Consider the following 11458-nt stretch of genomic DNA (forward strand, 5'->3'; position numbering starts at 1 on the left):
GGTCGTTCTGAGGCTGCTCGGACCGAGGCAGTATAATACCCCTCATGATTGCTTTAAAAGGATTTGATATACTACTCATATCAACAAGATGCATCTTCCTTTTAGGGAGCTCATATGCTAAGAATACTCCATAGTTAAGCGTGCTTGGCTGGGAGTAGTCTTGGGTTGGGTGACCTCCTGGGAAGTTTTTGTCGGGCGCAGATGAGTGAGGACAAAATGTGCCGAAAGGACTCGTGTTGGTTTGTGGGGACAGTTGTTTGCCCTGGATGCGCATTTCATGATAATAGGCCCCTTCCTAATTTGTTTGGGGTCGGGGTGTTACAAATGGTATCAGAGCAACCCTGCAACCATGTACTAACCGTGGATAATTAATCATATATCAGTCGTCTAGCGGGGGAGAATTCTGGGGCCATATGGCCGTAGCCAGACTAGTTGTAACATTTTGGATATTCAATTGTCGTTAGGCGTAATATTGGAGTCCGTAACTTTCCAGGCGCAACAAGGGCGTTGCCGTTCCCAAGTGGGGGTGTATGTAATACACCTCATGATTGCTTTAAAAGGATTAGATGTACTACTTATATCAACAAGATGCATCTTCCTTTTAGAGAGCTCATATGCTAAGAATACTCCATAGTTAAGCGTGCTTGGCTGGGAGTAGTCTTGGGATGGGTGTCCTCCTGGGAAGTTTTTCTCGGGCACACATGAGTGAGGACAAAATGTGACAAAAAGACTCGTGTTGGTTTATGGGGACTATTGTTGGCCCTTGATGCGCATTTCGTGACAATAGGCCCCTCCCTAATTTGTTTAGGGTCGAGGTGTTACAGCACGTGCTGAGCCGGTAGGCCAGGGAGAGGCTACCTCAGATCCTAGAGGTGGTGGGATGTACGAGGTCGGTTGACAAGGGAATAAACACGTCGTCAATTGTCTATCCCTAGATTAAATACAATTTATACAACCTAAACAAACCTAATACGAGTATAAGGCAAGCATAGGAGTCGAACCACAGGGAGAAATGCTTAAGCACCGTATTCATTACCTAGAGTCTAAGCTATCTCGGAACAAGAAGTGTGAATAACTAAGATATTAAACTAATAACGAAATGGATTAAAATTAATATAACTAGGCACCAAGGGAAATGGGTAGGTGAAGATGACGCTTGATCATGCAATAACAAAGTAGCAAATCAATGGTAAACTAAACATGCATGAATACCGAAGTAAGGCCCAATCTAACCGCCTTTCGGGGTTAATCGGTTTCTCCTAACATAGCCTCTATGTTTCCACACTAGAACCATATATTAGAAGGTGCAATCAAAGAATTATCGATAGTAATGAATCTCAACTAAGTCAACTTCCGTTACTTGTTAGCAAAGACTCACCTTTAATCAATTCACAATGTGCACTTGCAAGAAGATCAAAGAATATCAAGCATGCAAAGACTTTAATCACCATCAACATAACCCAAACATTATAAGCATGAACAATTAGCAACTACACCATCCCCACACCCTTGGCTAGGTGACTACTCACAAATCATATTGAAAACAATATCAATCATCAAATCAATAAGCATCAACATGATTAATAAGCAAAGAAGAAAAATCAAAGCAAATAAGCAAAATAAAAAACAAAGGTAAAGCGAAAGAGTAAGAGATTGTTCATTAATTGAAGATGAAGGTCTACAAAGGATTGAACAAACTCCTTCTTCAAAATCCAAGTTCATCAATGAAGAAAACCACACTTTCTCTCTCTACCAATGAAGACTAATAGTGTTTCTCTCTCTAGATTAAGCTAAAATGTTGATAAGGTAGATGATAATACAAACTTGAAATAGGAGGCTATATATATGCATCATAAAAGACGGAAATAAAACGCCTAGGAGAGCCCTCTAGAAAGCAGCCGCGCCCTCTCCAGTCTGGGTACGGAGTTGCTTAACCAAGCAACCCGCGCTCGCGGCTATGCACCCGCGCCCGCGGCCAAAGAAAGGAGATGTCATCTGCTGCTGAAGAGAGATCGCGGCAGGAAAACTGGGAAATGAGGCCTCGATAAGCCGCGCCCGCGGCTCCAAACGTCGCGCCCGCGGGCCACAAAGGAGGGCTCTCTTCTGAGGCGCGACTTAGCATCTACAGAAAGTTGAGGTGATTGCATTAACAACAACCAGCGCCCGCGGCTCTGCTCCCTGCTCTAGTGCCTTCCTTGAGCATCAAATTTCCTTCCCATGCCTCGCCATGCATCCAAGGGTTCATCCGAAAGGGCCAAAAACCTACAAAATAACAAAGAGACGCTAGAAAAACCAACAAAAGGGAAAAAGAAAGGAAACACGAGAAAAGAAAGGAAAAAGAAAAACTAAGGTAAAAACGCTTAAAGAGGCTCAAACAAGTGCAAATGAGGGGAGAATCCTTAGAGAAAAGGGGTGGAGAAGTGGCATAAAGGCCACTCATCATTGGCTCGCCATCGCAGCAGCCTCCACAGCCTCATCCTCAAGGCAACCTTGGGTGGACGGGTCTTGTGCTGAGTTTTCCACTTCCCGGGGAGACTGGAACGGAGCTGGTGGAGAGCATACTCCTCAAACTACGCAGTTCTATGATATGATGGGCATTACTCATCATCTGCATCCTCCGGCGTCGTAGTTTATGCATGTGTTTTGTATTTTGACATGTATAGAACTTTGCCTAATTGACTCATTCATTAGACATGTTTGTATATACATATTATTATCTATATATTATGACTTTAGGTATCTTGCTTTTTTTCATTTTTATGTGCATATTTGTGTGTGAGAAGAATTGTTATAATTAATAATTTTGCACAAAAATTCAGTCATTTTTATTATTGATGGAGGGTATCCGACTTTCTCCCCTAAAAAAAGAAAATGAAAAAATAAAAATTGGACTTACAACATACTAAAAATTAAGTTTGAATAAAATCCAAAAAAAAGAAAAAGATAATTAGTATATAAAATTAATTAAAAGGGATAAAATCGTAAAGTTATTGTTCAGGTTCGAATCTGCCAAAAAACGCAGCTTTTAAAAAGCTCACTGATAAGACACGTCAGCGCCACGCGTTTTGCGTTAGCGCCAGGGGCTACTACAGGCTATTGGCGCCAGACGACAGAACTGTCATTTAGCGCGAGAGAGCGCTGACTCTAAATCCTTTCCAGATTGAAACTTTGCCGATGTTGTGTATAAATAGCCCCCTGGTCTGCCGATTTTCTTCATAAGTTTAGCAGATTAAAACATAGTCTTAGATTTTGAAAAATAATCATGTCTTTAATTACTAAGAGTTTTACCAACTTCACTCATGAATGGTGTCGGTCTTTAACTGCCAAATAGAGAAAATAATTAGACTTTTTTCATATGGGAGGTATCTATGGTGTTAAGGGGGTAGATCTTGATGTAGACTTCATTCATACCGTCTTAGAATATTGGGATATGGATACTCATTGTTTTACACTAGGGTGTGATGAAATTAGCCCTTTATCGGAAGAATTCTGTGCTATCTTAGGCTTTCCTGCATTAGATCTTGCAGTAATCCCTAGAATAAATGAATATTATTATAAAGATTTTGAACACTTCTTCAATTTAAGATACAAAGATCTAACAAATATTGTAGATTGTAGCATAGTTAATTTAAAAGAATTTGTACGATGTAGACGTCGCTCGAAGTGCGCCTACGTTAAAAGCATGTGTGAATATGCTTGGCACTCATAGGAAGTGGGAATTGACATATACGATTATGGAAAAATAAAGTAGGGAGCCGCCAACAAGTTTTTAAGGAACTTGTAAACCGTTCACGGATCATAAAAGGCAACCACGAATAAAGGGACAACGAAGGCAACAACGATTGACCCGTGAAGGTTACACCCCATTCATAATCCATGAGATTACTAACTCCATATGGTTCGGAACCACAAAAGGAGGATCGGGGATGATGGTACGAAGTGAGTCATGGAGTCACATTTGCCCATATTGGCCTCTACTCGATTCTTATAGTGATATGTGATTCTTGCGATCTCAAAGGCATACAAACAAAAATTCAATTTTCTCCAATCTAATATTATGCTAAATTGGTTTAATATAATGCAACATATAATTCTAAAATATTTGTGATCACTTTATTAAACAACAAGATTAAAAAGGATCCTAAACCGGTTGTCCAAATTATCTTATTAGGCGTGATTTTCAATTACATATTCCCTTTAAACATGCAAAATGGTGATAATAATAATAAAATAGAATACACATTAATATTAGAAGCAATTTAACAATAATTATAACAATATAAAATCGTTAGAAAAATAATAGAAATAAAAGGAACATAATTCTTACTTTGATTCTGTTTGTTCGCAACTACAAAATAATAAACTGGTTAGTAACTTCAAGGAAATAATAATAAAACAATAATTAAATTAAATTAAATAGAATTGATTTGGGGTAAAACCCTCAAATAGTTCTACCTTTCACGCCTTGTCTTAAGGACAGAACCACGAGTAAAGTATGGACTCTTGGGAGTGCTTGAAGAACTAATTTTGAAAGAATAAGGGTAGGCTAGTGTTTAGGCTGGAGCATAGAAGAGAGAAAAAACTAGAGATTTTGTTCATGCCCCGTACATTAGAAATGAGGGGCTATTTATAGAATAATTGTGCTGAGGGAACATACGGAACCCTAAAATGGTAAAAACCCTAAAAAAGTATCCCGCGACACGGCAAAGTGTACCGTGACACGGGAAATCCCACGTTCAGACGGAAAACATTCTCGTGACACGGTGCACATTTTGTGTGACGCGGGAAATATTTAGTGAACGAGGGAGAAAACACGTTAAGGGTTTACGCGGAAAGGACAATGAAATTCCCGTGTCACAGCAGGTTTCCCGTGTCAAGGGGAATCCCACCGTCAGATGGGAAAGTTTCCCGTGACACGGTGGACTGTTGCCGTGACGCGGGAATTTTTAGTCCGCTTTTCCGTCTAAATTCATTTTTATCCCTAATTTCGTTAAGCATTTTATGTGCCGATTGATAATATCGGGCCATTTTCTGATTTTATTATTATTTGGGCTAAAATAAATAAAAAGTTTGGGCTAAAATAAATAATAAAACAGTAAAAAAAAAAAGGTTTGGGTTGAAATTAAATAATAAGTTTGGGCTGAAATTAAAACTATGCTTTGACCAAACATCAAGACTAATCCATGGACTATTCAAAAATACGAATTTAATTAAATACGATTTTTTTAGCACTCTCGGGATTAAATACTGAACACGGCCAATAGTGGCGGTGAAAGGTTGTTCATCATCGGGTTTGGTTTTGGGGAGACATTTTTAGGTGTCTACAGAAGCCCCCACTTTGACTGAGTTTGTAGAAACGTCAGTTTCGAAAACGATAGTCAAAGTAGTCGATAGGGAAGGAGAACGATTTAGGACATTCTACGATCCTAAATCACTCTGTATACGCCGATACCTGCAGAAAAATGTTAATTCTACAAATAAAAGAGTAAAAATATAGAATACGTATCTGGCACCAATGTAACGATGGAAAATGAGTTTGGCAGCTTCCTATGCTTGAAGGAATCCACCGGATGACGTTTGTTGAAAAGCTTTCCATGCCTGAGGAAATCCGACTGATGAATTTGGTAGCTTTCTAAGCCTGAAGAAACCTACCGGATGATACTTTCTATGCCCGAGGAAAGTCGAAGTATGAATTTGGTGTTATTCTATGATTCACAACTTTACCGATAATGTTTTCCATGCTTGAGGAAAGCCGACTTGGCGATTTTCTATACTTGAAGAAAAATCCACCGATAACGCTTTCCATGCTTGAGGAAAGCCGACTTGGTGGTTTTCTATACTTGAAGAAAAATCCACCGATAACGCTTTCCATTCTTGAGGAAAGCCGACTTGGCGGTTTTCTATACTTGATAAAAAATCCACCGATAACGCTTTCCATGCTTGAGGAAAGCCGACAACTGCTGTAATCGCTTAAATTTGCAAATGTATGATGGTTCGATTATCCACGAACGTGGGCCGCAGATGATCCACACCTTCAAGTCAATTATCCGACCATATTAGGTGTTTAAAATATCGACAAAATTGATTTTGACGCTTCATAGGGGTAAAATAGCAATTTTGATACCCTTCAACCGTCAGTTAGAATTTTCTGCGTAATTTTACTGAAAAACTAACTGTCCAATTTACGCGGAAAATCATGCAATTTTAATCAAATTTCCAGGAATATTCGCTGCCAGCTTCAAAAAGTGTGCAGGACAAAAGCTTGAACTCCGTGCCACGTGGATAAATCCCGCGACACGCTGCTGGATTGCCGTCAGATGGGAGGAACTCCCGTGTCGCGGTAATTTTTTTTGGCACAAAAAATCCCACGCGCCCCGTTTTGTCCCGTGACGCGGCGATTCTGCGGGTTTTTGTTTCTTTTTTTTCGCTGAAATCTCGCTGTTGTTCGTTGCTGCTGCTGCTGTTGCCGTCACCTGAGGTCGCCGAATCTCCGTCACATCCCAGGCTCACCGTGATACGGGCCGTTGTTACCATGTCACGGTTGCTGCTGACCGTGTCACGGCGGTTGTGATGCGGTCTTCACGGCTTTTCGAGCTTTAGGAGCTCAAATCTTCATCAATTCTGCTCTAATTTTTTCCTACTTTCCTCATTTTTGATTCTCTACAAGGATCCATGTAAGTTTTCTTTGATTTTTGTATCGAATTTGCTTCAAACGAATAATTTCATGTAAAAACCCTTAAAAATCAATTTAGGGATTTTTTTTTATTTTGAGTTTTTTGTTGAAATTCTTTCCATGAATTTACTTGCATATGTGTGTATGTGTGTTTCTGAGTGATTTGAGACAAAAATTGCATGATTTGGTGAAGAATTGAGCAAATCACCATTTTTGGTACTACTTGTGGTAAATGGTGTTCTTTGTTGTTCATGTTGTTCTTTTGCACTTGAAATGATGACATATTGGTTGTAGATCTTGTAAAATATGCCATGAAGCGTCGATCTATTGTTTTTGTGCAATTTTGAGACATGTTTTGTGTTGTGTATGTACTACATTGTCATGAAGAACATAGTATCATGCAATTAGGAGAACATAGTATTAGTTCGTCATGGAGAAACTAAATACTATAAATAACTCCATTATTTTGCTAATTTTTAGCCTTGAGGTAAGAATTTAGCGTATAATGCAATAAATAACTAAATAACTTAGGAAATGATGCTAAGCATTTAGATTTTTTATTAAAATGCAACTCGATATAAATAATTAAATGACTTAGGAAATGATGCTAAGCATTTAGATTTTTTATTAAAATGCAACTTGATATAAATAACCAAATGTCTTAGGAAATGATGTTAAGCATTTAGATTTTTATTTTTATAATAGCATGCCTAGAAGACGGGATCGCGATCTTTCCACTCATGGCCGGCGTCAGGCTTTTCGGGAGGAAACTCCCACGATTCCCGAGGGTATGGATGGTGACGTCTTAAAGTAAGAGCCTCGGGCCTCTACGGGTAGAGGTAGGTGGGCTCCACCTCCGTGGACCTCAGACTAGTTGGTTTTATGTCGTGAGAACCACGTTTCTCATCGTCCATTTGCAGGCATAGTTGACGGCACGCTTCGCCATCACTATTCTGGAGCCGGAGATTTGATTCCTCAACTTCATAAAATTATCACGAGGGATCCTGCTACGAACGCCTTATGGGAATCAGCTGGCTTAGTGAACTTTTATTCGGCAATCCTAGGGTTTTGCAGCCCCTAGCGTTGTGGTGCGACAGTCGTTAGCACGTTGTTGGAGTATTTTTGGGATACTACCAACACCTTTCACTTTTCTTGGGGGGAGATGACAGTGACCCCTCTGGACTTTAGCATGATTAGCGGTCTACGCTTCACTGGCCGGGTCGTAGCACAGTTGTCTGATCTTTCTTGGGGAGCGGGTGAGGCAGCTGATTTGTTAGGTACGATCATTCAGCATATCAGGACCCAGCCAGTGTCTCGAGGTGATCCAATGAGCGGGCGATCAGAGTTGGCTTTCGGTTCTAGCCCATGGTTTTGACAAGGAGAAGACATCACCTGAGCAGCGAGTGCGGATCTTAATTTTGATTCTCATTTCCATGACTCTTTCTCTTGATAGGAGTTCGCGTGCACTCCTTTACTACCTTCCTTCTTTAGTCAGGATCGGTGAGATAGGATCCTTTAGCTGGGCCAGCCTCGGATATGCTGACCTTCTCTTGTCGTTACGCCATGGATGTAGGCAGCTGAACGACTAGTCCCCTGTCACTATCTACTGTTTATGGAGAGTCGTAGAGGTGACAATCCTTTCCTCTTCTTGTTTTATTTAAATTTGATTGACTCATGTGCTCAAAGATTACTTTTCATTGCAACTATGGTTCTACGAGTACTTTCCAGCATTGGCTCCTCGACGGCGTCGTGGAGCGGTTCATGACTTCCCTGTCGAGGTCAGTTGGCGTAACCGAGGAGAGTCACGGGTGGAGTCTGTCTCTGCGCTACGCAGGCTGCTACGCCGAGGCACCTCTTCTGTTGGTGTAAGAATTACTTTTGAAGCCTGTTATTTTCTATCTTGATGTTATTTCCGGTGCTTCATTGCAACGTTTTATGATTTCCAGGTTGCTATTGATGTCTAGTATCGTCCTTGGGCTGGGATGACTAATCTTCTCGAGGCCTTGCAGCTTTCAGCGTACCGCACTATTTTTGTTGGTACCGGACGCTTTGTCTGGGATCTGGGGGAGCGTGTCGTTCGTCAGCACAGTGGTAATCGCTTTGTGGTGCCCTTGTCTCCACCGGAGTCGATGCTGGACTCGCGCTTGCTTAGGGAGTTGATAAACAGGGGAGAGCGCTACACTTTTCCTTGGCAGGAGCTTGTGCGCATGGAGGGTGATTATGCGCAGGACTTGCTTCCCTCTCTGGCTCCTCCACCCCGTCTTCCTGAGGTATGATTTCTTTTAAGGAGCTTTGTCGCTAGTCTCTGTTTAAATAGCCGAATAACTTGATTATTCGATCGTATTTTCTAACGACTGTTCGCCGTGTGGGGAGGATTGAGATTCCGCCTCAATATGTCCGCTACCCAGGGCCGATTGGTATTATCGAGGACCAAATTGCTGATGCGCCAGAGGGTTTCAGACAGGCGCAAGAGTCTCTGCCTGAGGTTTTTGAGTCGGTAAGCTTTTGATGCATTATTCATCCCTTTTAACACCGCTTGTTACTGATTTTTCTTTGTTTTGTTCTCAGCCTACCCACCCGGAGATGATGGGATTCATGAAGCTGATTGACGCTCTGAAGTACTGCATCATCAAGCTTCGGCGTGGTGCGAGTTATCGGAGTAGTTCTGGCGATGTTTTTGAGGTATGTTCACTTTCTTCCATTTCTACCATTTGTTTTATTTTGCATTGTATACGTCTTTTGATTTTGTATCCTTCATGAGCAACGGAGGTGCCGTTCGCGCTCGAGGCATAGAGGCTCGGACGAGGGAGAGCCTAGTCGTGGTAGACGATCTCCTGAGGTTCATCGGCATTCTCAGTCTCAGCGGGAACCTCAGATTTCTCAGCCGTTTCAGGAGGCTCAGTGGCAGCAGCCTCAGTCTTCCCAGCGCCTTCAGGGTCAGGGTTAGTGGCAGCGACATTCGTTTTCACAGCCTTCACAACTTGAGTTTAGGCCAGTTATGACTCCCGTGGATCCTGGCTTATTTTCAGCACCATCGTCTGGGGTTCCTCCACCGTTGTCGGGCTTTTTTTCAGTTCCAGTGTATATGACGATGCCTACACCGACGATTCCCATTTCTTTGAGTCAGTCTACACCGTTTGCAAGATGGACGGGTCCTGCTTTGAGTTTGACTGCTGCTTGAGTTACAGGGACTGGTAGGGATACTACTCCTCGTACTCTGATGATGGCGGGACTCTTTGGCTCACTGTTCCCATATTCATAGGCTGGAGATGACACTGATCCTAACTCTTATAGTTCAGCAGATTTTTGATCGAGGGTCTTTATTTGTACATGTTGTGATGACACTTGACGTTGTTTATTTATTATGACTCATTTTATGCATTATTCACATTTTATCTATTTATTGGTGTGTGTTAGTGTGTGTTTGAGACTCATTTTGTGTGATTGTGTAGTTATTAATGACGCGACAAAAAGACGTAAGTGGAGTGAGTGAAGGGTACTGACCTTCCCTAAAAGAAAAAGAAATAAAAAGAAAAGAAAAGCCTGAATACGTTTTACAACTACCCCAAAATAAATATGTTTTGAAATGGGACGAGGTTTATAACTTCCCTAAAGAAAAATAAAATAATAAATAATAACGATGAATAAAATAAAAAATATATATATAAAATAAAGTGACACGGTAGATTTTCCCGTGGCGCAGAAAATTCCTTTTTGTTTTGCTCCATTTTGTCGTGACGCAATGTTGAACTAGCGCGTATGCTTGATTGACGGAGGAAGGATTGTATTTTTTAAAGTGGTCGTGCCCCCTTGAGGGGTTGCCTACGTATCTTTAAAAAAGAATCAGGCCAAACATAGCTCTATTGGGTCATGAACCCATGCAACTAGGCATAGAATTTCTTGAGTTGATCCAAGTTATTTAAATTGCGAAAACCGTTGCCGTCCATGTCTACCAATTGTGCCGCTCCGGCGGACAAGATGGCTTTAACAATGTACGGGCCTGACCAATTTGGTCTGAATTTTCCTCTTGGATCCAACACATTTTTGCGACAAGTGCCTTAAGCACCAGGACACCTTCTTTGATATTCCTAGTCTTGACTTTTTTATTGCAATGTCGTGCCATACGCTTTTGGTAGGTTTGGACATGATGCAAAGCTGCCAAGCGTTTTTCATCAAGTAAGACTAGTTCATCATATCTTGCTCTAATCCGTTCGACTTCATCTATTTGACTTTCCAACGCGATTCGGAGAGAAGGGATTTCGAGCTCTATTGGTTGTATAGCTTCAACTTCATAGACCAAAGAGAAAGGGGTAGCCCCCGTTGATGTACGAACAGAGGTTCGATAACCCCAAAGGGCGATATGTATCTTACTTGGCCAATCCTTTTAATTTTCTGTCATCTTTTTTATGATAGTTTTCACATTTTTGTTGGCCGATTCGACCACACCATTTGTTTGTCGTCTGTAAGGTGATTATCTGTGATGTTTGATATGATATTTCTGTAATAATTCCGCACATTCGGCTTGGAAATGTGTTCCATTATCACTGATCATCTCATGAGGTACCTCATAGCGGCATATGATATTTTTCTCAATGAATTGAGCTACGTGTTTCGTCGTTAGCTTAGCACACGAGGCAGCTTCGACCCATTTAGTGAAATAGTCGATTGCTACGAGGATGAATTTATTCCCCCCTTGTGCTGGTGGCGTTATCTTTCCAATGTTGTCGATGCCCCAAGTGGAGAAAGGCCATGGAGAAGTATATGTGTAGAGAAGCGAAGGTGGAA

At 41.3% G+C, this 11458-nt stretch overlaps 1 long non-coding RNA gene across 1 annotated transcript; it reads left to right on the plus strand.

Moving 5' to 3' along the window:
- Positions 1 to 8546: 8546 nt before the first annotated feature.
- LOC145630718 (uncharacterized) lies at positions 8547 to 10072 on the plus strand. Its single transcript, XR_014112205.1, has 3 exons — positions 8547 to 8943; positions 9047 to 9170; positions 9242 to 10072. It is a non-coding gene; the product is annotated as an uncharacterized LOC145630718 (long non-coding RNA).
- The last annotated feature ends 1386 nt before the right edge of the window (positions 10073 to 11458 follow it).

The sequence above is a fragment of the Chenopodium album genome, chromosome 5 (genome assembly GCF_948465745.1).
Source record: "Chenopodium album chromosome 5, dcCheAlbu1.1, whole genome shotgun sequence".
In the NCBI taxonomy this organism is placed as follows: Eukaryota; Viridiplantae; Streptophyta; class Magnoliopsida; order Caryophyllales; family Amaranthaceae; genus Chenopodium; species Chenopodium album.